This window comes from Rhodnius prolixus, unplaced genomic scaffold, assembly GCF_049639745.1.
Source record: "Rhodnius prolixus isolate KJV_2025 unplaced genomic scaffold, Rpr scaffold_4, whole genome shotgun sequence".
In the NCBI taxonomy this organism is placed as follows: Eukaryota; Metazoa; Arthropoda; class Insecta; order Hemiptera; family Reduviidae; genus Rhodnius; species Rhodnius prolixus.
Window position 1 is genome coordinate 35068386 of NW_027411614.1, and position 26670 is coordinate 35095055.

The 26670-nt window shown below is 33.9% G+C and overlaps 1 long non-coding RNA gene across 8 annotated transcripts in view; it reads right to left on the reverse strand.

The window, feature by feature from the left end:
* Positions 1 to 5831: 5831 nt before the first annotated feature.
* LOC141456551 (uncharacterized) overlaps positions 5832 to 26670 on the reverse strand; it is a 39362-nt gene continuing 18523 nt past the window's right edge. The window contains exons 1-6 of one of the 8 annotated variants that reach the window (XR_012459861.1): positions 13714 to 17132; positions 12552 to 12734; positions 10487 to 10618; positions 9512 to 9884; positions 6573 to 6684; positions 5832 to 6497 (exon numbers count right to left, since the gene is read on the reverse strand). This is a non-coding gene — a long non-coding RNA (uncharacterized lncRNA). Of the gene's footprint in view, positions 9885 to 10486; positions 10619 to 12551; positions 12735 to 13713; positions 17136 to 26670 lie in introns of those variants that run through there. The other 7 variants (XR_012459860.1, XR_012459859.1, XR_012459856.1 and 4 more) reach the window with 7 other exon arrangements.

Consider the following 26670-nt stretch of genomic DNA (forward strand, 5'->3'; position numbering starts at 1 on the left):
GATTGTACATTATCTATTCATTTAGCTCGGTATTTAGAGCAAATCTAATTCAAGTTTAATTTGTGTTTTCGACTTTACCCTAGCTTTGCATAGTTTTGTATTTATTCATAGCTTTACCCAATCATATCTCCCCTTTACACTTACTCCATTAAACGTTCCTTTTTTATATTAACTTCAAATAAGTAATTTATTTGTCTAAATTAACAACCAATTTAATGTGGTCACAGAGATAATTTAATATTTATCTCTTGAATAACATATTTTTGCGCTTACTGTTTGGTAGACGACGACTTAATTAAACCCATTACTTAATTAAAATTTGAAACTAAATACTAAATAAGTACAACTAAAATTATCTGTTTAGTACCATTAAAACCATCTGTTATGGCCATTTATGAAATATTAATATTAATTTGAAAACGTTCATCTCTCAGTCCTGTTAAATTAAATAGAATAAATTACCATTTCAGCGTTAATGTGGTCAAGTTGCTTTGACATCAAAGTAAAACTTAATTTATAGACAAGGCATTCAAGGTACGACGAACTAAAGGGTACTTCAGGGATACGTTGATAGAGTGTCCATTTTATCAGGTCAATTGGTAGCAAAATTTCTGTTCATAATTGTAATGTCATATGTTTATGTATTTATCTTGGAGGAGTGTTGGCTAATTTTTTAATTAACATAATGAATGAATTCCTGCGTCTTTGGCAAATATATTTCTTTAATGTCAAATGAGAGGTGAGGTTTTAAACGAATAAATTATTAAATTAGATTGTCTTATTATTATTTTATTTTACATCTACTTTTGCCTACATCTTGGCCAGATATTTAGACTTCTTGATTTTTTTTTAAGTTGCATGGTTAAATATTCTTTGATTACTTTTAGACGCTTTAAAACTGATGAAGCGGACGCTTTTCTAAAAATAAAATTAAAATGTGGCAGTGAACGGCAAAATGGTTGTTTTTACCTCCAATTTTGGCTCTGAATCTCGTGATTCTCCTTAGGAGCATCGTTCGCAATGCGTGGTGGCGGTTGATAAGAAATCTTAAGATAGAACCCACTTTAAGAGCAATGAGTGAGCTACACTGCTTCTTCTCTATTCTTCGTTATCTTTCACTTACGCGTTACCTTAAATGGCAAGTCTATTGAGATTTGAAAAAATAATAAAAGTTTTTTGAAGATCGATGCCTCTCAATTAAGCAAATTTCCACAATATTTATCCCTCTGAGACACACTAAATTCTATATTTCCGTCTGTATCACGTAAAATTACGTACTAGTGCAGTTATTTTTTCGTTTTGAAATGCTGTTGTTCTTTTTCTCAAAGCAGAGAAGCTGCAGCGGTGCTTCGAAATTCGTTCTATCATTTTGTTTTTGCTTTTTTATTTTTTTAATGAGGTGTACTAAGCAATTTCATTAGGCCATATATCCTGTAGGCCTTCAGATGTAGATACCGGCTCTTTAGTTCTTGGAGGAGCGTTGCTTGAGCGCTGGGCAGGAAGATTACTGATCGCTGAGCAAATATAGATCAGTGCCTTCCAAATTAAAATAAACTGGAAGCTAAATAAGATATATTACCTTCCATTACGAGAGGGCCCTCCGAGTTGAACGCCACTTCAACACCTGCTCCAAGACCTACAGTTCCAGAGAGAATATACAGGGTGACCAGAGTTATATGCTCCACCCACTTTTTTTTTAACGGCGGGAAATTTCGAAAAAATAAAAAACACGTATTTAATCATTTTTCAGTGATTGACCCATTTTTTTTAAACCCCTGTATCTCGAGATACAGCATCCAACTTTTGTTTTTTAAATGGAACGTTATATTTTTTGTTGCATCTTCAAGCAGAACTGGCGAAATGTCTCTTAAAAAAAAGTTGGATCCCTTTCACCAGTTAAGTTCTCTCTGTAGAAGTATGGGCCGATTAGTTTATTTCCTAAATCTCCATACCAAACCTTTGTAAAAAAAACAACCTGAACGTCGAATAACTCTAGCCTGCCTAGATCTAGACTTCGTTACCATAAGTGCTGCTACAAGCAAAGCGTGGGAGTCCAGAGTTTTGGCTTGCCTATCCGTTGATTGTGCCCAGTTTGAATAGATTCTTTAAAAAAAAAAATTACGTAATTTTGATAGTAAACTGAAATTTGTTTTTCATATTTTAAATTACCATAACTTTTGAAAAACCTAACCGATTTCAAAAATTTTTGTTTTATTTTTTTTTTAGGAGATCAAATACTACAAAAATATGCAACAAAAAATATAACGTTCCATTTGAAAAACAAAAGTTGGATGCTGTATCTCGAGATACAAGGGTTTAAAAAAATGGGTCAATCACTGAAAATAAACTAGACTAAAAATGATTAAATACGTGTTTTTTATTTTTTCGAAATTTCCCGCCGTTAAAAAAAAAAGTGGGTGGAGCATATAACTCTGGTCACCCTGTATACTTATCTAAAGATAGCTAGGTGGTCAAATTCTGCTATTTCCGCACATTATTAATGCAAATATTGCCCCCATTTAATAAATTATTTGTATAAAATCGCGTCACAAAGACAAAGAGTAGAGGTTGCGCAATTCCGCTCTAGATTACTAATTTAGATTTTGAGATACTCCTTCTCCAGATGCCCTAAGCATACTCCAATCTAAATATTTACCTTCTTCAGTTGATAAGGCATCTCTGCAGGCTGGAAATAAATAGAGAAAATGCCACTGATTTGAAAATTATTTGATAAGAAGTTCGCTTGATGTAGGAAAGAAATAATTGGGTCAATAGTGGAACCCAGGAGGGTCTCGGGTAAAAATGTGCTTGTAAAAGTGAAGGAATGAGATATTGTCTGGGTAGAAGTTGGAATGTACTCTGGTATAAGAAGATGGAGAATTATGTCATCAAGTTGAGTTGAATGGGAAAGAGAGAGTAAACGATCTGAGAGCTGCCCGTTCTGGTAATGTTAGAATGGAAACGCACCATCAGTCTCGCAGTAATTTTCCCTTACTCTTCAAGTCTGCATTCTCCAGTCGCTGCCAATCTTCGCCCTTCTTTCAAACTACCACTAGTATCACTTATATCTTGTTTAAATTATTGACACAATTAAGTTGAATCTTTGTTCCAAATAGAAATTTAAGATATAACCATCCTACTCTACTTTTTATTAGTTTTTTCTAGTCTAGTTCTAAATCATAATTTTTGTTTCAAATTAAGTACAAAATGTCATAAATTTAACTTCTGATGCAATACTTACTTCAAGAAATCTTTGGGCAAAACTAGTCTTTTTTGTCAGGTTTTTGATCGTGTGTCCATCATACGTAGTTTTCAATTTCAAAGAATAACTATTTTTTCAATTACAGGAAGCTCTTTCTCATTGACATTCTCGTTTTATAATTTTTTCTAAGATAAAAATAATAGATAGAAATGAAGTTATTAAGAACCATAATAAATTTATAACCTTGAAGTAAAAGTTGAATGCTACAATTTGTACTATTTAGACAGTACCTGAGTTGCATTTATTATTATTATTATTGAGTGTGTGTATTAGGGTATCCAAAAAGTCACCCGTGGCAAACTAACTTCAAGAAACTTGCTGTAAAATTGTTATTCGTTTTTCTGTCAAACTTATTCAATATTCAATTGAAGTAATTTTATTTTCTAAACTGTCTTCATTTCCAACTATCGATAAGGTTTCGTAGTTGGAGGCGGTTAACTAATAACGTGCTTTACTCAATTATTTTGTATTAGAGTCATTCCATGTCAAATCAACACGGGGTCTGAACCTCACCATCTCGGATTTTCTTGAAATTTGGCACATGTCTACTATTGGTATAGACTTGGAAAAATATGAAATTTTACTGTGATATGTCAACTGGTTTATGAGTTACAGGGCTGTAAAGTTGCCAAAAATGGGCTGAAAAACAGGGAACCCCGTGTTTTTTAATTACTGCAGAAGCTTTCCTAATTGAGCTACAGACTTGGGATTGGTGTCATTTTATAGCATATATAATGCCCTTTCCTGTGATATGCGACACCATGTGGGTTAGGATAAATAAAGTTTGTTAAATTTAAATTTTAAATTTTTTAAAAAGTACATATTTTAAAATTAATTCCATGAATAGCTAGTAGTGTTACGAATCACTGGGCAAAATATTAATTTGGGACGACAATGGCTTCATTGTTAAAAAAATTTAAGACTAAAGCTCCAATCCGATTAATTCAACTCTGAATTCATGTTAATACAATAATGCTAATAATAATTCCACTAATAAGTGCAAAGTAATACATACTGTTAAGTAATAGGATCTCTTTATTATTTTAAGCTTGAAAAGGCTTCATTTGTTTGACATGCATCACTTTCTAGTAGGACATATGTAAGTTCTTCCAGTCAGAGTCACAGGATCAATTTTTATCAAAACATCCACTACTGAGACCCAAAGAATACCAGCATTTCTTGGATGCGAGATGATTTAGAGGGTCCAGCTGGATGAAGAAAAGTTACTTTTACTTCATCAAGTTCTTCATTTTTCTCTAAAACATATCCAAGCCACTAGTTTCTTTATAGACTACACTGATATAACCTGATATGTCGGCTAATTTTAGTTTATCACGGAATTTTGAAACTTCCATTTCGCAAGCTTCTGAGTTCATAGAAAAGTTTTTAACCAATATTTTGGATTTACTTCAGGGAATGAAAGCATGGTATTGCTGTGTTCCTTTAATAGCCAATGCTTGAGCAAACCGATTTTTTAAAAAACACTCAGATTCAACATAGTCTTCCTGGGTTGAATATGCAAAGTCTATGTTGGTGATGTTTTCTACTGTCCACTCAAAAAGTTGTATTGAAGTTTGGATTTGATTTCCATAGGGTCGTTGCAAACTGGCACGAGCTGCCAGTCTCTTTACCGAACCACCTACGCCATCACAAGGCCCTTTGCCGACTTAAACCAACTTAAAGAGGCTGTTATCTCAGCCAAAGAAGACTGTTCTTAAACAAAGATATTGAATTGAATTATTTTTGTATGATTTGATTAACTCCATAATTTCATTAAAATAATATATTATAATTAATATGAATAATTAGTGTAATCATAATTATTAATTCTAAAAATGATTTCAAAATCAATATTTTAAATCTTAATAATTATTAATTATGATTCATTGATTCATTATTACTATTTTCAATTTATTTATTACTTTAATTTTATTAAAATATATTTTCCATGAAATGGAGCTTTAGTCTTAAATTTTTTTAACAATGAAGCCATTGTCGTCCCAAATTAATATTTTGCCCAGTGATTCATAACACTACTAGCTATTCATGGAATTAATTTTAAAATATGTACTTTTTAAAAAATTTAAAATTTAAATTTAACAAACTTTATTTATCCTAACCCATATGGTGTCGCATATCACAGGAAAGTGATATATTTGCTATAAAATGACACCAATCCCAAGTCTGTAGCTCAATTAGGAAAGCTTCTACAGTAACTCAAACAACCGGTGTTCCCTGTTTTTCAGCCCATTTTTGGCAACTTTACAGCCCTGTAACTAATAAACCAGTTGACATATCACAGTAAAATTTCATATTTTTCCACGTCTATACCAATAGTACACATGTGGCAAATTTTAAGAAAATCCGAGATGGTGAGGTCAAAAATGGTCTTTTTTTGTGTTGATTTGACATGGAATGACCCATTAACAAAAAATTAAAGCCCAGACTTTTTTTAACTCAGTATTACAATGTCACACTGCGGTCAAGAAACAATCCCCTGCGCTGATTTCAGCTGTATCTAATAATAATAATAATAAGAAAGCCTTTTATTTTAAGTAAAAACAATAAATACAAAAGTAATTTTATTCTTGAACATAATAAAAGACGTACACTGGGTCCAAAAGACCATCCGCGGGATTGTTGCCTACAATAATAATATACTTAAACATCACAAAAATTGCTTTAAACTTTGATTATACGTAATTTAAAATCACAAAAATATTATAGAATATATTGCATTTTACTATTATTTATTTTCTGATTGAATTAAGGTAATTATGATTTTATTATGAAAATAATAAAATTCCAAGCGTATTTACAAAAATTTATAATTGGATTCCATTTGCGATAACCATTTAGAGATACTCGATGTTATTAGCTGCTTTTTTGTGAGTCTCTCCTTTTCAAAAAAGCGAATGCGAGACTGTTTACACTCAGCAAGAAAATGATAAGTATTCACTGGCAAGGACATATCGCGCAAAGAACAGAGGGAACCCTCATCATCTCTAAAAAATCTATAATTAAGATACATACTATATCTTTTATCTTCACAACGTTTATTGGTCATTTCTGTTATCTGTAGCACAATCTTCAGTGCGAATTCTTCCTTTTCCTTTTTTCCAGAATATCCCTTTTTTATTATTTGAAATAAAAGCCTCTACATATGCCATACTATAAAGATTTTTTCTATCTTGTATTTTTAACTGTGTAAACATCAATGCATCTTCCTCAACTTCTGGAAGAAGAAAGGACAATAAACTCTTCGTTAAGGTTCTAATGTACCCTTTTTTTTTTGTTCTAAACGAGTCACCTGTTCCTGCTTCATGCTTTAAATATTTCATCAAGAATTGCAGAGACACCTTAAACTATAGCTTCGCAAGAAGTTCATGTTCTAAAGCTGTTACTTTTAGATGTAGATCACTCTGAAATATAAGCAGATTGCTTGCCATTATCTAACAGAAATAACAACAGATTGTAAAAAATAAAATCAATTGATTTTATTTGTGTAAAGATTGGGAATCATTTTTAGAATTGGGCAAAGAACCAATCTATGATGCTTTAAATAACCGATAGTTTAAAGCCATCACTATTTATTGATCAGAACTGAACAAAATGAAGAGTTCTAAAGTATTAAAAAGCTGGAGATATTTTAAATTAGATCCAAAGTAAATAAAATATCATTCTAGTGATATTGCTCACCATGTATTAGCTGTTAGGCTAGATTTCCTAAACTAAAATAGAATGGTAGAGATTAGTGGCAATGCTTAAAGAGTGAATGTCAGCACGTACCCAGTTGGAATATAGGTTTTTGTTGGTGTTACTCTAGCAGGGTGTACTGGCGTCGGGCCAAACTTCCTGATTACCTGGGTTAGCAGAGTTTGTGCCTGATACACTTTTATTACAGACAGAAAGCACTGGGTTAGCTACTATGTGAGTACTATTCCATATAATGCGATAGTATGTGTAATATGTGTTTCCTCTGAGTTTGTGTGTCGCTTTGTACATGGTGTTGCGTTTGTGTATTATGTATGCAGTTATTTTGTATGGAATGAGGGGTGTTTGCTTTTACCTGCCAGTTGTGTCACTTCCAAAATTCTGCTAGCAGAGAATGTTGCTACCAAAACAAGCCCGCTAAAATTTATTTCCAACAAGGTTATATTTTAAATAGCACTTGTAGATGTGTTGATCTTTTTATTGTATAAAAAAACCTATAGTTTATTGTTCTGCAAAATCTGTTTACTGCAATTTTGCGATTTGCAATATTCATATTATTATGCAAAAAAAGAAAAAAATTATAAAGGTAATGGTATGTTATTCAGGGAGATTTTATTTGTGACTGTACAATCTATCATCAAATAAGAGAAACCCCATGTTGGAATTTGGATCCCAGCGGTTCAACGAGGTTTCGTGTAAAGTGAACGATTATTTTGATGATAATATGTGGATAACAGTACGATGAGAGAATACGGATGATGCGCTGCCTTCAGATGGACATTTTAGAATCCGGTGGTTTAATTAACTTATATTACGGAACTTTCAACTTGATGATGTTGAAAGATTGAATTGAAGCAATAATTCTGACTGTAATCATAGGTCAAGTAGTCCTGCATACGGGGTACATTAAAATGATGTGATGATGGCTTTTATTTGATGATAAAACAAATTTATCCCTAATTCACCCACAGCCATTACATTACATTACATGTTTTAAAATCTTCAATTACTATTATTATTTTACTTTGCGTCACCAATAACATTTTTTGCAGTCAGAGGACCTCCCAAAACTGGTGTATTTCTGGTGGAAAATTAATATCGAAAACCATTCATGAATAGGTAAAATAGTAACTTTGATCTTAAATTTCTCAACTAATATTAGGGATATCGAAACGGGATTAACGTAATTTTTCACAGTTTTTTTATGTAGTTTTCATAATCATTGTCAAAACCAGTGGTTTTTATGAAAACCCAATCGGGTTTTTGGCCGTAACTCCGCCAAAAATAAAGATACAGCATCAGGGGGTGGAAAATTTGAAAATTAGACTAAAAATAACATATAGTTTACTTCGTAGGTTTTTTCGAAATTCCGCTTTACTAAAAAATTATTAGCGATTGGTGCGTTTTAAATGGATCACCCTGTATAAATCGTATTTCTGGCAAACAGTTTTCTAAAACATGGAATTCTTAATTTAAAGTTGGTAAAGACAATTTTCTAAAGAGAAATCTGAATATGAATCCCCAAAAATGGATTTTTGTTTTACATTTTCTCGAAATTGCCTCCGAAAATTTTCTTTTTTTTTTTTATACCATAGAACTCACGTTGGTTTACACCTTTTACGTATTTTAAGCTATTTTTTTTTCAATTAAGTTCAATTAAGGGCATTTTGGGGGCAAGAGAGTGGAAAGGGCTTCCTTCCAAAGTAAATTTCAATATAATGTACCGGTTAGTGCTAGTGCATGATTAAAGAGGGCAAATGTTTGCTGAATTCCAAAATTGAAACAAACTCCTCAAATAGAAATGCTCTTGAATTGAATATATTTTTCATTTTTCTGCAACTTTTTCAAAAAAAATTGGTTCTACTTTATCTCTAACTTTGATTATGCATATGTTAACATAGACTAAAATATATTAATTCAACCAACCCGCATAGCCACGCCCTGAAGAAGACAATAAATTCTTCGAAATGTTGGCAAAAAGTCGGAGTTGTTATCTTTTTTGGATCGATTCCTCGCTATTTGAATCTTTAATATACATAACTTAATATAAATAATTTTACTAAAAGTAAAATGCAGTTTTATAAGCTTGGTATTGTTAGCTAGCTAGTAATATGATTTTAAAAATTGGTATTTGAAAGAATGCATGTGTTTGAACTCCAATTATGTGTAAGAAGTTGCACCAAGTGCTTGCATTTCTATTTATTACTTCGTTGCTATCAAAGCTAATGGCAAGCAGTGTAAATATAATTATTTGAAGTAAGTAAATGCTATAAGTTTTCCTATCATTGAACTGTATTAGCAGTAACGTGTCGTTAACATGCACAACATGCATATAACCACACAGAATCTACTTTACTAGTTAATACCAACATTTACCTTAATTATATAATAACTGTTATCATTACCTTGAATTGTAAATATTCAACGAGACATTATAATGAAATGGTTAACAACATTTATTGCTAAACAGAGCGTTATTTGGTGGAACGCCTCAGATAGCAACAGATGCTCATTATGCAACAATAACTTAATTACCCTCTGACTGGGTTGCGTCTGCGAACTGGATATCATCAGTGATTTCTTTTTGTCTTGATAACCTGCTGTACTTCATTTGACTGAACCATGGTGTTATTGCAATAATTAATCTCGTTTTTTCTCATTAAAGAAAGTAGATAAATTTTGTATTTCTAAATGTGAAATCGATGAAAGCTAATCGAAATTTAAGAATTAGAGAAACATTACTTTCGCCTACGCTGGTTTTTTCTGGATATTTTCTCTGTCCACCTTCTTACACTAGTTGTTGTTCTTTCTTGGGCGGCAGGCAAAGCTCCTCGTATGACGATCTTCGGCATTTATTATGCTATCTGCTACCAAGTTTGTCAGTGGCACTTCGCATGTTGGAATCAGCCTAAAACCATAAAAAGAAACCTATAGTGGCCGCAGCCTATTTAAAATGCCAGGTGTTAGTCCAACTTATACAGAAACTTTTTTTTCTCTTAAAATCTTGAATATTAAAATCGCTGGGCAAACCCAAAAATGTACAATACTAGCTTTGTAAGAAGTAATTTTAATTATTCTATATTTCATAATAACACGTTTAGATAAGGTTAGTTTTTTCAGTGGTGATCTTGGTTCATCAACAATTAGCAACTCATTATTTAACTCTTCAAGCGTATATACAAATTCATTAATAGACTTTCAATTAGATAATTGTCAGTTTAATATAATTTATAAAGTATCAATTAGGAAAAAAAAGCATATATTAATAGAGTAATTGATATCAGCGGTAATAATAGGACATAAGACAAGGTTATTAGGCGCCAGTTAAGCATTTCAGAAGGTGATCCGCACAATCCTTTGGTTCAAAAATCCCGCAGGAAGATGATTGAAGTGGTCCAAAACGAATATTATATGAAGAGCAGTTTCTAAAAAACGCGTTTCTGAAAATATAGATCACAAAATATTGAAATTAGAAATAAGTTTCAACTTATTAAAAAAAGGCAAACTTACCAGAGTAAGGAAAAGATTCAGTTCCTTACAATAATCCAGCTTTCAGAGCTTGCCAAGGACTTAGTGACACAGTTAAACCCTACCGGAACTCAGGATGTGAGTTACCACTAAATAGATATCCTTTCGTAGTGACTATCCTCGCAATAAAACATCAGTCATTACTTATTTATTTAGCACAAGATCGTTATTTAGCTATAGCTAAAGTATAAGTCTAGTTTAGAACATTATATGGATGTGTTCTTTAATTAACCTTTTTATTGTTTTAACTACTACTTTTGTTTCCATTTCTATATTCCTAGTCCCTTAAAAGAGGACATGTGTGAGGTTTAAAGAAATTAATTGAAATGCAGGCGTAAAACACGCTGGAAGTGTTAATTTGAAGTGACAAAAGATCAATAGAAAACTTAATACTTGTCTCTTCTTATTCAATGTAAAAATTTTTTCTTTTTGCGTTTATTTATGCTACAATCAGCGCGTTAGCACTGATAAGTAACAATAACAGAGTAGCAAATGAAGTAAACGAGTAGAGAAGTTACCCAGTGGTAAAACACTCCAAAAACATTAGACTGTTTACAATAATCACTCTCTTCACTTGAGAGCAGATCACGAGGCCACTGTCTCTTAAGGCGTCTTGTTCGAGTTATCAGGAAGAGTTCTTGAAGGAAGATTTTGAGCTAGAGAATTTATATGAGAGATTGCAGGCTGAATTGGAGTTTTCTGTATCGTGTTTTAGCAACTTGGGTGACAAAAGGAATGTTAAGGTTAAAGTGTGTATAGTCAGGTTGGAGACATAAAATGGAGCGTTTACGATAGTTCGAAGTATTTTAGATTGAAGGGACTGAATTCTTTGGAGATTGGAGCGTTTGGTTGAACTCCACAGCTCTATTTCATACGCCCAGATAGGTTTTAAAATAGAAGTCTAAATTAGTCTTTTGTTGTCCAGAGAGAGTTTTGATCTTTCGTCTAAGAGTCATTTAAGCAGCGATAGCGTCTGTTTGATTCTGATCTTTTAAGTATGGCCTGTGGATTTCAAGAAAGTCTTCGATCTAAGTAAAGCCCAAGGAAGAGGGCAACTGGTAGAGGTGTAAGGTTATAAAATTTAATAATTAAAATTATAAAAATAATTTATATGTGATCAATATACACTTACTAATTTAAAAAATTGTACAGCGCACTCTTAATAAGATATTTGAATATAAGATGGAATTAGAATTTAATGATTAACCCTTAGCCCTAATGAATGACCTTTAATGCTCTTGCAACAAGTTAATCTAAGATATTATTTGGATTTTTGTTAACGAATGTGCATTTCCATCGGATATTGGGATGTAGTGGTTGCTATAAAGTTTTCTGAGTAAAAAAAAAGTTTTAAGGTATTAAAACGAACCCTAGGGAATAAGTGGGATGGAAGAACTTGCAATGGGATATTGCGGAAAACGATCCCTAGGATATCTGAAGGTAAAATTGATGTCTTGTACAGAGTGTAATATATAGATTTATACTTTCTGGCGTGTATGGAAAGGAGGAGGTATGGGTTTGTAGGGGGGGGGTAAGGGTGAAAGTTTGGTTGCGTCTAGTATCCAACTTCCTTTAGGAAATTGGTCAGCAGGGACTGGGTAAAATATTCACCATTCAGGGAAGTGATATAGGTGCAGGGATGACCAGCAAAGAGAGTGGTGGGTATTCTTGTTACTGATCTAGTAACCATCCTCAGGCGAGGTGGGATATACGGGTTTGTGTGCAGCACAAGCAGTAGAGGCCATCTTGGGTTTGTTGCCATATTTCAGCCAAAAGTTATCTCTGCGACCTGCCGCACCCTCTCTTTCGGCCATCCTTATTACCCTACTAGTTTTGATAATAGTACCGCCCCAATGGAAGTAAGGACTATAACACGTTTGTATATATTCGTGTGTGTGTGTGTGTGTGTATTTGTGTTACTGTGTTTGAAAGAAAACACCATTCTCCGCTAGCAAATGTATTTCAAGGATTGGAACGACCTTCCAAGTCCAACCGGCTACTTGGCTCTGCTTATTCGACTCAACTAACAGGTCAGTAAAGGCAATACCTATAGGGTTTGAACGGCGGCTCCCTAGTCCTTAGTTGGCGAAGAGTGGAAGGAAAGTGCAAACTGCTTACACATTCATATCATGGATTTACCTCCCTGCTTCTGCCATACTTCAGCTGCGAAGTTTCTTTTTCCGCTTCACTCTCCATTTGCTTTTTTACCATCTTAGATATCTGGAATGACCTAAAATAAAAAAAAAAATAATGTGGCCTAGGTTTAACTACAAAATCATTTGTTGAATTGCTTGGACAATATCTATCTTTTTTTTATTTCACCAAATTTCGGATAAAATTACTGGGAATTCCTTAGAGACATATGTGCTTCATTCAAAGCGCACCCAAAGGAATTCTTTGCAATTTTTGATAGTAGTCTAAGGTTGGAAGACGGAACCGAAGTAACATAAGTGCAAATAGTTTTTCGTTTTCAGACAAGTGTGAAATACTGCTGAATAATTCCAACAAAAAGAGTCAGAAGAAGACATAATCCATCTTAATCCTTGGATTTGAATATTGATTTTTCTCGCTACACAAAATACGATCTTTAGTGTTCTATCCAATTAATTTCTAGTATCAGATGTTCATTTTGTTTCTCAATTTTATTGCCACGCTCCTTCTTATTTTTTAAATTTATTGATTAAAAATAATTTACACTTTATTTTTTCGCGTCTAAAATTGATCCCGTAAATTTAAATTTAGGATTTCTTGATGCTTGCTCAGAATATCTTTCGCTCTTCTTTTGGTCTTTATAATTAGCTTAAATATTTTAAGTTGTACATCAATAAGAAATTAACTTGGAAGAGTATTCCTCAGTAGAAGTAAAAAGTGGTCGCATTCTAACAATTCCTGGCCGATCTTGAATCTAGAATAGAAGTTTCTTAAGAAAGAAAATGCTCTTAAAACTGAGTTCAATCGTTGTTGCTCCTTGAAAGAAACCCATATTAGCTCTGTCCCATCAAAAACATCAGGTGAAAAGAGGTGAGAAAGAATTCTGATTTCAAGTTCATTATTTTGGCGCAAAACTTTAGGAATGTTACCGAGTATAATTCTGGCATTCCCCCAAGGGAGTTACAAGAAGCTTCAAATCGCCTAGCTACATTCTCTGCAGAGTATTTCCTTCAATACCCATCTTAAAAGTTAGTTTTTTTTTTAAGTAAGTAGATAACCTTCCATTTGTGATTCGAATGGGTTAGAGTACGAGACTTCCATGGGCAGATGAGTGTTTGAATCCAGCTGCTAGCAGTTTTACTTAAATTTTCTCTAGCCAGAAGCTTCATACAGCTCGTTGTTCGGTGATGAACACGTTGTTTGTAACGAGCGAACACTGCCTGGCGTCCGGTAATGCGCTGAAAAAGGCTGTTGAGCAGCTTTTATTTATTTATTTTAAATGAAAACTGTATTCCAAAAAATATAATTACATTAATTTACGAAAAATTTGAAAAGTGATTTGGTTCATAGCCAAAACAAGTCTGTCCTACATGAGGCTCTGCGCATTTAACATCACACCCCCACTTCAGAATTGCCCTTATTCCACCCTTTACTTCATAATAATTGTTGTAAGTGTAAAGAGGGGGGAAAAAAAGAGAAAGGAATGAACCCTCGCTTAGGTTGGAGCTGGCGAGGGACACACCGTGAAGAGGTTGGCAGCAGTGCTACCCAGACGGCAAGGGGAAAGACTATTACCAGTATTTCACGTGAATACAAGGCAAAAAGGAAGGAAAGGCGATATAAGCCCTCTTTTGTTTCGCCCAGTTTATTAACAGTTACGAGCTTAAATGTTGTTCGTGACCTTTTCTGTAATAGTCTTTCCGGTTCCGGCCTGTTCAACAACCAAAGAGGAAGATCTTCTAACACTTAAAAGTTAGTGTTTGTATATTATTTATTTATGGTTGAGTAAGTACGGAGGTGCCAGAGAGAAGAATTATTTTCAATGTAGGGGATAAGGGGGGGTGGACAGACTCGGCTACGTTTAAATAAATTTAAACTAAAAACTAAAACTTTACCACTATTTTGGGTTAGCCATTTTGTTTTAACTCCCTTCTATATTCTTTTACTCTGGTTCGGAAGTTTTTACATGTCTTACAAAATCTTGTTTTCAGGATACGCATTGTTTGAGCTCTATATCAACTTATTAGAATAAACTCAGTCAGTTATTCGGTCGCAGTAACAGAAGGTATAAGAGTTTTCTGTTATGTAGGTTGAGTTTCGATCGTTTGTCAAGTAGTCTGGCGAGAAGTTTGTACCATTGGTTAGTTTCTTGTCTTTTCAGTCTAGTACGGGGATTCCATATTAACAGTTTGTCTAGGTACAGTCCAAGGTAGTGGTACTTTGTCCACATATATTTTGATTAAGAATTCAAATTGGAAATTGAAGAATGTAAACCTCTTCACTGAGATGAAAAGTAATCATAAATACCGCCCAATGTATTAGTTTATGTTTAGTGTCCTCAAGAGTTTAGTCCAACCAAAGAACCAGGCAGGATTGGTGCTTTTTCCAATATAATGATTATTTGGAGGAATAAATTGAAATGTTCTGATTGGAGTAAAAAACAGGGTTATTTTAAAATAAGTGAATTTCTAAACAAAAACAAAAAACTTTGTGTTTTGCATGCTAAGTGTTAGGTTACATGTGGGGTTTCCTCGAAGGTTTTGTTTGTGTCGCAGTGTAAACCCACTTGCAGTTTCCACACTAGTTACCTCCTCTGGTTTCCCAGATCTACCCATCTAGAAACTGAAATATATACCCACATAAAAATCAAAACTTTACACCGCACCTGTGTCTTCTTCCTCTTAAGTTAGCATTATCCTCGTGTTTTTTAACCCTTCGTTCTTAGTCCGCTTCTGTTATCCTCCAATCCCCCATCTGGGTATAAAACATTCGTTCATGGTTCTGTGTATTTGTGGGTGCATGTGGTAAAAAAGTGGTTAGATTTTCTTGTTTTCCTTCTTTACCAACACCGCGAACTCTCGCCTCCACAAGTCCGCCCCTTTCTCTTCTTGCCACCCACCTTGGAACTACATGCCCGCCATTCTGTTTGCCATTTACAAAAAGAAAAAAAGAAAAGAAAGCTACAATAAATAACAGCGGAGAGAAAAAACTGTACGCCACTGGCGGCGACGAGTGGATCCGTATTCACTTATGTCTTTCTCAAGCTGGTTGTAATATGTTATTGTGTGCTGTCTGTGGGTATGGGTATATTCGTGTTGCGCTTTGCGTTTCGTTAGTTGAGCTGGAAGTAGTGGAGAAGATCCGCTCTCTTTGGGTTAGACAGAACCTCGCCTTACATAGCCTTACATAAGGCATATCTTATGCCTGTCAGTCTAGGCCGCTTTACCCTCTTGCATGTAACCCAGTTTCCCAACCCTAACAATAAAATTTGTTTTCTTTTCTCATCTTTTTTCTCTTTTCTCATCTTTTTTTTTCTCTTTTCTCCAAGTATTTTCTCTTTTCCTTTCTGCATGATTTTAAAATATGCATTTAAAATCATACAGCTGGTTTTTTATTTTATAAATGTTTATTTATTCAATTCTTGATGGGCTAAATTGTATCATGGAGGCAAATACTGCTAAAGCTTTCTTCAGATTATTTTATTTATTCTTTCTCTGGTAATCATATTTTACTTAATTCAGCAAAAATGGCGAATTAGATGTACGTAGTAAAAATAACAAAGATGCATTACTTTAATCTACTTTTAAAAAATACTTCATAATCAGTGTGTCAAAGTGACCGACTATCTCCCGTTCATCATATTCAATAATTAACTTTTGTCCATCCTATATCAAAATTCAGATCCAGTAAACACAATCCGGTCCATCTAATCTCATCTTCACATCCTTGAACCCTGGTTTCGCAAATAGAGAATAAAGGGCAACGTGGCTAAAACTCATTATATAACCTTTACCATCCAATCACAAGGTACTCCTCCCAATCTACCTGAACTATATTCCTATTTCTCTGGCGATTAATGTGCGATATCTAAGACTGTATTTCGATAAACGCCTTACGTGGAACCCCCATAACCGACTCAAGCGACAAGAAACTCTACACAGCTCTACTAGCCCCAATCTGGACATTAAGGACTTGAACTGTACGGTAATGCAGTGCGTTCCAATCTCAACCGCATCCAATCCCTTCTATCGAAAATTCTACGCACCATCGCTATAGCACCTTTCTACGTAAGCAATCACGCTATCCACAATGACTTAAAAACCCCATTTGTCCTTGACTTAGCCAAATCCCGTCACACCTAATTTCATTCCAAACTTTCCCAACACTTCAATCCGCTTATACAAACCTGTCCCAGTCTATTCTTCCCTCGAATCCTCACCGAAGACTGAAGCTCGCGATCCTCTGATCGCATGATCGAAAAGTAGTATCCTTCAAGTTCACTTTAACGGCATCCTGAGTTAGCCGACTCATGATGGTTATCGTTGGAATGGCCTTCATTCCATTCTTTCAAACCATTTTTATATATTTTTCTTCATTCTTTTTGGTGACTGATTCATAGTTTCAATAGGATGAAAAAATAATTGCAATTTCAGTCGTGATACATTTATTGTGCCGAACTTTCGACCTAGGGACTAGGTCATCTTCAGGGATGTGGAACATGTTTACAGATTGTTAACAATGATTCTATTAAAATGAATATGTATAATATAACGAAATTTACAAAAATTATTTACCTAGTTTTCAAAGCAATATTTTTACATTACAGGGTTGGTGTGTCTTCTGTCTTGTCTGTTCAAGGACTGGGTGTGATCGGTATATCAAAAAAGGAAAGTGCTAGAAATGATATACATATCTAAGACAGAAAACAGTTTAAATTTCCAAACAGACACGAACAATTTAAACAACATATACACAAACTTACTATAAAACACTTGACAATTGGCAACACTGACTTCCACACAACCTAACACATATGACACTCAGTCCATGAACAGACAAGACATAAGACACACCAACCCTGTAATGTAAAAATATTACTTTGTAAACTAGGTAAATAATTTTTGTAAATTTCATTGTATTATACATATTCATTTTAATAGAATCATTGTTAACAATCTGTAAACATGTTCCAAAGCCCTGAAGATGACCTAGTCCCTAGGTTGAAAGCTCGGCAGAATAAATGTATCACGACTGAAATGGCAACCATTTTTATTTATTTATTGTACGCAATCAAATTTACTTGTTGCCAATAATTTTATTTTACTAATCATTATTTATTTAGGGTAATTAAATGTGTAAATCTTCAATGTTGTCGTAAATTAAATTTACAAAAATTAATCTGAAAATAGCAATGGCCCGTGGCAGTCATTCTTTTAAAATAAATGCTGTATAAAGAATTCGTTCTATTCAGTTTGAGTTAAGAAGGAATAATCCCCAATCTTGAAGTACACACAGAAATAGTACGGTCCTATTGACACTCACAAATCACTCGAGCGGGACTTACAAGAGTGTCATTCCCAACTACCCTACGTGCAACCAACAGGAAGGAAGGAAACTTTTTAAAATTCAGGACTGTTCAGAGGGAGGAAAAAAAAAAAGAAACCTCTCCTCCTATCTACTTTTGAATTATTCAACCTTAGATCTCTTTTGAAGCATACACTTGCTAGTTGATTCGTGTTTACCTTGTCAAATTTAGATGGCTGTGTTTGAAGAAAGAGTTAGCTCCATGTTTTGGTTAGATTAGGAACGGAAAGAGGAATAAAGTTACAGTTTTTCCTCTCCTTTTCCTTAAATTCTTGTAAAACATTTCAAATTTATATTAAATTCTAAACGATTTTTTTTTTGTTTTTAATATTTGTTTTAATTAAATCGTTTTTTAAAACCCTCCATCGGGCGCATTTAATCTGTGAGATGAAGAGGGCATTTTTCTATTGATAGAAACTCGGGGATTTCTTAGAATGAGCCATGGCCCTCAGTAGCTCCCTCTTTTACCTTCTTCTAACCAAACGGCCTGTCGATGGTGTTACGTGGTCTTACTTAGCGTCCGCGTAATCTGTTGCGCCCGATGGGTAGAAAAAAATTTCAGGTTTTCTCATCAAAAACACTTACAAAGTAAGTACTATCATTTATGAGACAGTTTCCCATTCATTGATTATTTCTGCAATGAGTTTTTGTAGAATAACATTGAATAAAAGAAAGAGAAGGAGATTCAGACTCTGAACAAGAAGCTTTTTTTCTTTTAGACGAACATGATGCGGATGAATTAGAGTGAGTATGGAACAGGGTAAAGTAACCAAATTGTCGGTAAAGTAAACATACTTCTATAGAATTAGACGAGTAAGCCATAATATTTTATTGTGTTTGCCAGGTGTAGTTGATGACAATAGGAATGTACAGAGTGTACAGAAACATTCGGAGATGGCTCATAGTCATTTTATCGCCCTTCTGAACAAAGCGGACACCAATACGTACAAAATGTCTTGGATAATGATGCTAATAAACTATCGCATATTTACTAAATATGTGCACCTCCAAATTAGGGATTTCTGTCATTTTTCTATTCACGTTAATGTTGCATTCTACTTAACAAGTTTTTTTTTTAAGAAAAATTGAAATAAACTGACATTTTCATTCGTTTTCAAAACATTTTTGAGGAAATTAACAGATATTTGATCATTAATCTCATAGATTAGTTGCGCCCGATGGTGTTACCAAAAATATTGCACCCGATGAAGGGTTAAACTCTTATTCAAAGACCAATAAATTTATTTATCCATGTCAATTAGAACCACCAGAATAGTTGAACACCACTATAGAGAATGTTTTAAAGTTCTCTTGGACATATTGAATACAAAAATTCGATATAAAGATAACTGAAATGAATGAATTGAAATCGATTTCAAATGAAATGATAATTTCAAATATCGATAATAAAAAAAAAATGTTATTTCTCCAAAATTCCGCACTCTTAATTTACTTCCTTTATAACGCGGTGACCATAACTTTGCAAACTTCTTTGTGTTTAATTAACGGTATCCACGTTCAAGCTAGCCAATTGTTAACTTTATGAAAATATCACATTCATTACTTACTTTGTTGAAGAACCAACTATAGGAATTATTAAAAAAAAACAAGCCCTTAACAAATCACATAAATCATTGCAACAATTTGAAATTAAGGAACTAACTTTACTTTTTCTTTAATCAAATGTATTTGCCTAAATCGGGAGATTCTTGCACCAGATAACCAAAGTACTTATTACCTGCGTATCTTTTTCACTTATCACTGCTAGTATGTGTTCTTCTTGGATTCAATTCGAAAATGCTCCTTCAACTATGTATATCTTCGAAAATCCACTCTCCGTAGTATTACGAGCATTTTACAGTTTTCATGACAATAAAGTACGAATAAAGTACCTTGGATTCAATTAACATTAATCTCTAACTAAGAAGGTTATTATTTCATTTGTGAGGAAGTTTATTGTACGTTCTGGTTGTGGTGTATTGTTGCATTTCCTGGCAAAAAAGTGTCATTTTTACCAGAAATTAAACCGAGGAAATTGGCACTAGAATGACTCATACTTATTTTGTGATCGTCCATTAATCATACTAAATAGGAAATGGTCAAGATAATATTAATAGCGATAATTACATTGCGATTTATTAATCATACATGAAACAGGAAATTTGGTTATCAAAAGACATACTTTTAACAATTCGTTTCCTTTTACATTTCCAGTTAAATTAGAAACCGAATATGGCCATGTGATTAATTATATATCCGTAAACTCATTTTATTTGTTCTACCTTATCCAATATTCATTTTGTTGTAAAATAAAGTCCAGTCGAGTGTCTGTGTGTGGATTAAAATGTTGGCGAGGTTTTTGTTTTTTAGGAAATATAAAGGATGGACCCACCCATTTAACTGTTATGTCCATTAACTGTGTACCGGTTTAGAGGGGATATCATTCCCCAATGTGGGGCACCCTTTGGTCCTAGTACTATATAGAAGGGCCGTTGGTTCCCTTCAGGTCGCCGCTCACACCCTCTAGGGAGATCGTTACGACATAAGAGCCGAGGACAATGTGTCACACATACAAACACACCCCTTTAAATATGTATTCTCGTTTGTAATTAATATTGTAGATACTCTTGTGTAGAATGTTTCGCTGTTCCTCTTAAATAAAGTATGTGTTTTTGGCGTAAGTGTATGTACGTATTTCTCTGCTATACGTAGTTGTATACAATGTACTCCAGCGAAAACACCAACCAACCTCACTGGAGAATAAATCATGGAGACTATGGTAGGTAAAAGTGGTATAGCCTCTTGTACTTGTCATGATTAACCTAGAACACTCACACTAGCGTACATATACAACGCACACAGAGCTTACCATCAGTAAAACTATACCTTGGAGACCCCAATTATGTTTTCCGATGGAAAATGGTATCGAAATAATCTGGATCCCCATGAGCAAATTCTTTTCTTTCTTTTGCCATTTTTTTTAACCCTTTTATTTTTTTAGGCTAATCCTGTTTTTAATATTTTTAATCGATTATACTAAATCAATTTTTAGTATAAAAAACAAAAACTTACAGTTTAAAATGTTAAGTATAAGGGTTGATTAAACGCCAAAAGGTACACAAATCAGCAAGTACCCATCATTTCATTTATACTTCATTGATATTATTTTAAGTAATTTTACTACATTAATTTTCATTAATATTTTTTTGAATTTATTAGATGTTTCACAGACCCTTATGCTGGCCATTTTAATCTACAAAATATTTGTTCAAGTAGAACACCATTTAACTTAGATTGACTGTAATATCTAATCAACAAACTATTAATCACAGGTTAAAAAGAAAAACTTTATTAAAAAAAAAAAATATGAGGCTAGAAAATTCAAAAACTTTTTAAAAAAAATGCTTACACCAACATTCATCAATGATTTCATTTATTTATTTTTATTTTTAAATAAAAATCGTCGGTTTAAGTTCATTCTTCGATTAAAGTAATTGTTACTTTATGTAGTAGTCAAACGTTTATAATAATAGGTAATAATTATCTGGCTTTATAGAAAATAATATAGTTTTCTTCAATTACATTCTCAATCTAGGTATTCTTCCCACAGTATTATATGTTTGGAATATAAGATAAATAAGATATGCATATTTTTATGACAGCTAACATAATTATTCCAGTATTTTACTATAAGTAAAATTAGAGGGACTACATTAAATTACAATTGAGAAATGAATAATTATTGTTGAATAATTTACTTGATATTACCTACGCGTTATTTGTGCTCACAAATACTTCGGAAAGACGAATTCTAGACTGAAATATTGTTTTAAATCCGTGATTCAAATTTAAATAGTAGCCGACTCTACCTTAGTCTTTTTCTACTTTAACGTGCATGAACATACTCGTACATACATGTGACTACTCAGAATAAAAAGCATAATAAAGATAAATCAGAAGAATAATTTGGAATAAAGCTAAAATAAAGTACCTATTTAATTATGAAGATATAATATACATTTTATCATAATTATAACAAAAAAATAAAATATTATGAATGAACAAAGGGAAGGGATTAGCTATGCGGTTAGCGTATTGGATTCCCACGTGGAGGTTCCGGGTTCGAATCCAGCTGCAGACCCTTAGATTTTCTCTTTCTAAGAGCTTCTTACAGCTCACAGTGTTGTCTGTAACGAGAGAACACTGTCCGGAGGCCGGCAGTGCACTGAAAAAAGCTCCGGGCGCCAATAACCTTAGATGTTGACGCGACTTAAATCATAAAAAAAAAGAAAAAGAAAATGAATGAACTGGCCAGCATAAGGGTCTGTGAAACATCTAATAAATTCAAAAAAATATTAATGAAAATTAATGTAGTAAAATTACTTAAAATAATATCAATGAAGTATAAATGAAATGATGGGTACTTGCTGATTTGTGTACCTTTTGGCGTTTAATCAACCCTTATACTTAACATTTTAAACTGTAAGTTTTTGTTAAAGAGATTTTTGTACCTTTTAGATAGATTTTCCTTTTGTATGTTTTGCAAAGTTACATATCTGCTTTACAGATTTTTTTAAAATTGGGAATAATAAATTTTAATTTTATCATTATAACCTGAAAAGATGTTAAGTCGGAGTTACTACCACTGGAGAGATCTTTTTAAAGAATGATTACAGTTGCGGTCCCCCAAACCATCCTCAATAACAATTTTTTTGAGAAAGCGTTTTGAATAAAATAAAAAGGTAATTTGTACGTAAATAGCAAAATTAAACTGCGATTTCAGTACTTCCCTTTAAGAGGAGTAAGAGAAATAAACTGCGATTACAGTACTTCTCCCTAAAAGGCGAAGAGGCAAAAATTTTGAATCGAACGACAATTCATTGATGTAAATCGGTTCACTCATTGATCATTTTAACGATTGCAGTACTTCCTCTTAGTAGGTGTAAGAGCATGGTGGCACTTCACAGCCACGTAGAGGAGCTTTAACCACTTCTTCTTGCTAAATTTTATCAAAATCGGACTAAGCGTTATAGAAATATTGGTAATAATAGTTTTAGAAAGGGCCTAACTTGGGTGGGGCAAACTCCCCTCCTTATGAGGCACAGCGTCGAGACTTTAAAAGTGCAAATCTGTACAAAATTTCGATTCGAATGACACTTCATTCATGAAAATCGGTTCACGTTTCGATAACTTGAAACGATTGCTATACTTCCCCTTAACAAGTGTAAGAGCAGATCGTCGCTTTAATGTTACGTAGGGGAGCCCTAACCCTGTCATCCTACCAAATTTTATCAAAATCGGGCTAAGATTTACAGAGTAATTAATGATAATAATTTTGGAGGGGGCCTTACATAAAGGGGGCTAACTCCTCTCCCTTTCCATGTACAGCGTCGAGACCCCCAAAAGGCACATCTACATAACATTCCGACTCGAATGATACCTCATTCATGAAAATTGGTTCTCGCGTTTAGGCGCTACGTTGTTTACAAAAAAGGTAACAACAACAACAACAACAAGAAGAAGAAGAACAAGTACAAGAACAATTTTTGAAAATGCCGTTTTTGCACATTTTCGGCAACTTTTTTCTCAAAATCTATTAGATCTGGGTTGTTGCAAAAAAATTACAGTCATAAAGGAGGATTTGCCCTACATTATAAAGAAAATTTGGGAATTTTATCTTTTATAGAAAAAGAGAAAAAAATTGTCAAAGTTGGGAGTTTTTCAACGTTACGCTTTTTTGTGCAGTTTTTGACGATCAACCCTTATACAACTGTCCTACCGGACAGTTTTAATAACTAGCACATCGGTGGCGGCCATTTATTGAATAGTGCTAAAAGCTGCTATTGCAAAAACCCTTACCAAACTTTTCCTTTTGGTATTCCTTCTTATGCCTACTAGGTTCTAAGGCTGAAGCACCAAAAATATGTTTCGAAACAGAAAACCTTGCTTTTATTAGCATTTAGAAACTGTTTTTTTAAGCAATTTTCTTAATTTTTTTTTTTTTATATCAGGTGACCTCAAAACCCCGTTCTTTCGTTAAAAAAATAGCAGTTTCTAGGATTAGCCACAATCGTAAACACATTACCTCTTGAGGAAAAAAAAAAGGACCATCTAATTCTTCAGGGATAACTCACCTGAATACTTATCGCTCAAATATAGTCCTACAAACCTGACTATATCTTTTCTGGGAGCATCTAAAACGCTGTACGGTGATAGCGGTACTGTTTACAAGAACATTGTACTGAGTTCCGACATTACAAACTGACCGAATACTCATTTGGTAGTCTTAAATGTTTCATAATTATCTAATTGGGTAAAGTAGGGTGAGATGGCCACCATTTTATTTGGAGGGTGCCTGCAAATTTTTGGTAAGGGCTAGGCTTACTTTATTATTATTTTTGGAAACCTCATACGCTCACAAACATAAGATAAGGGAAAAATTTCAGGAAACATTTTTTATTCTTACCAAAAAAAAAGTAATTGGCCATCTATCCCCACTGGGTTGGGTGAGTTGGCCAATGCAACTTGGGAGAGATGGCCACATATTGTAAATGAAATTGCACTAGTAAAACGTAAAAATAACAGAAAAAAGTGAATGGTTACTTAATATTTACTTTTTTTAATATTTTCAATAATATATATATATATATTTTTCTATTTATTTTATTAATTATTTTCGGTATTTCGGTAATGACTATAAAGAGATGGGACAGATACAATAGACTAATTACAATGTTAAACTTTGACAAAAGAGTAAATACAGTAGATACTGGGAAATTTCTTTTAATACAAAAACGTTAAACACAAAACATCAGAAAAACCAAAAACCTTACGAACCCTTATTTACGAGTAGATACAGAATTAGTAGTCAACATAATTGCCCAAAAAATGGAACACTATAAAACAATACACACAGATACCACTACAAAAGTTTGGTTTTTCCGATGTTTTGTGTTTAACGTTTTTGTTAATTGTTAATATTGTTAACTGATGTTCTATATTACTCATTCTCTAAATTGTTTGTATTTTTGTATTTGTAATATCCAGGCCCTGAAGAAGCCAATATATTTGTCGAAACGTTGGCGAAAAAGACGAGTTCTTGCTTTTATTTGACCGATTCCTCGCCAATTCTAAATCCTTAATTTAGTAATTTACGGTCACGAAACCAATATATTCAAAAAAGTAAAAAGAAAAAAGTAAAAATAATTGGCCATCTATCCCTACTGTTGGTATTGGCCAACATGATAAACATAACACAACGCGTTGTTAAGATAAGTTTTAGAAGTTAGGATTCATTAATGTATACTGTACTTACCTAATACGAGGGTCGTTTGAAAAGTCCGTGCAAAGTCAGAGAGATAGCACCACTGGCGCGTATCGAGGTTATGTTTAGTTAGTAGCATCTCTTGGAAGAACACACACCAAGTTTCAGCCAGATCGGTTTATTTCTTTGTGTTTGGCATTCGTTTGAATCGAGGAAGTCGAGTGATTTTCAAAAAATGGACGAAAAAGAATTTCGTGTGTTGATTAAACACTACTTTATGAAAGGCAAAACGCCTCAGGAGACTAAAGAGAAGCTTGATAAACATTATGGTGACTCTGCACCTTCGATTAGAACAGTTTATAAGTGGTTTCAAAATTTTCGGAGTGGCCATATGGCATATGGGCCCAAGTGACGCTGAACGTTCTGGACGCCCTGTTGAGGTTACTACTCCAGAAATCATTGATAAAATCCATGATATGGTGATGGATGACAGAAGAGTGAAGGTGCGTGAGATTGCTAGTGCTGTGGGCATCTCGCATGAACGGGTACATAATATTTTGCATCAACATTTGGACATGACAAAGCTATCCGCAAGATGGGTGCCGCGATTGCTCACGCTTGACCAAAAACGAAATCGTGTGAAGTGTTGCAAGGACGGTTTGCAGCTGTTCCAGAAAAATCCGCAGGACTTTAAGCGTCGTTTCGTCACTGTGGATGAAACATGGATACATCACTACACTCCTGAGACCAAAGAATAATCTAAACAATGGGTTACCAAAGGGGAATCTGCGCCAAAAAAGGCGAAGACCGTTCCTTCGGCCGGAAAGATTATGGCGACTGTCTTTTGGGATTCGCAAGGAATAATCCTCATCGACTATCTGGAAAAGGGTAAAACTATTACAGGTGCATATTATTCATCGTTATTGGACCGTTTGAAAACCGAGCTGCAAGAAAAACGCCCACGATTGGCCCACAAAAAAGTCCTTTTCCATCACGACAACGCACCAGCTCACACCTCAGCAGTTATGGTCGCAAAATTAATGGAAATAGGGTTCCAACTCGTTTCACATCCCCCCCTATTCTCCAGACTTGGCTCCCTCGGACTACTATTTGTTCCCCAATATGAAGAAATGGCTGGCGGGAAAAAGATTTTATTCAAACGAGGAGGTGATTGCAGAAACGAATGGCTATTTTTCAGACTTGGACAAATCCTATTATTCGGAAGGGATCAACAAACTAGAGCAGCGTTGGACGAAGTGTATAAGCCTAAAAGGAGACTATGTTGAAAAATAAAAAAGGTTTACCCCCAAAAATTAAGTAGTTTTTATTTTTGCACGGACTTTTCAAACGACCCTCGTATGTAAAAAACAACACTAAAATTTCGACA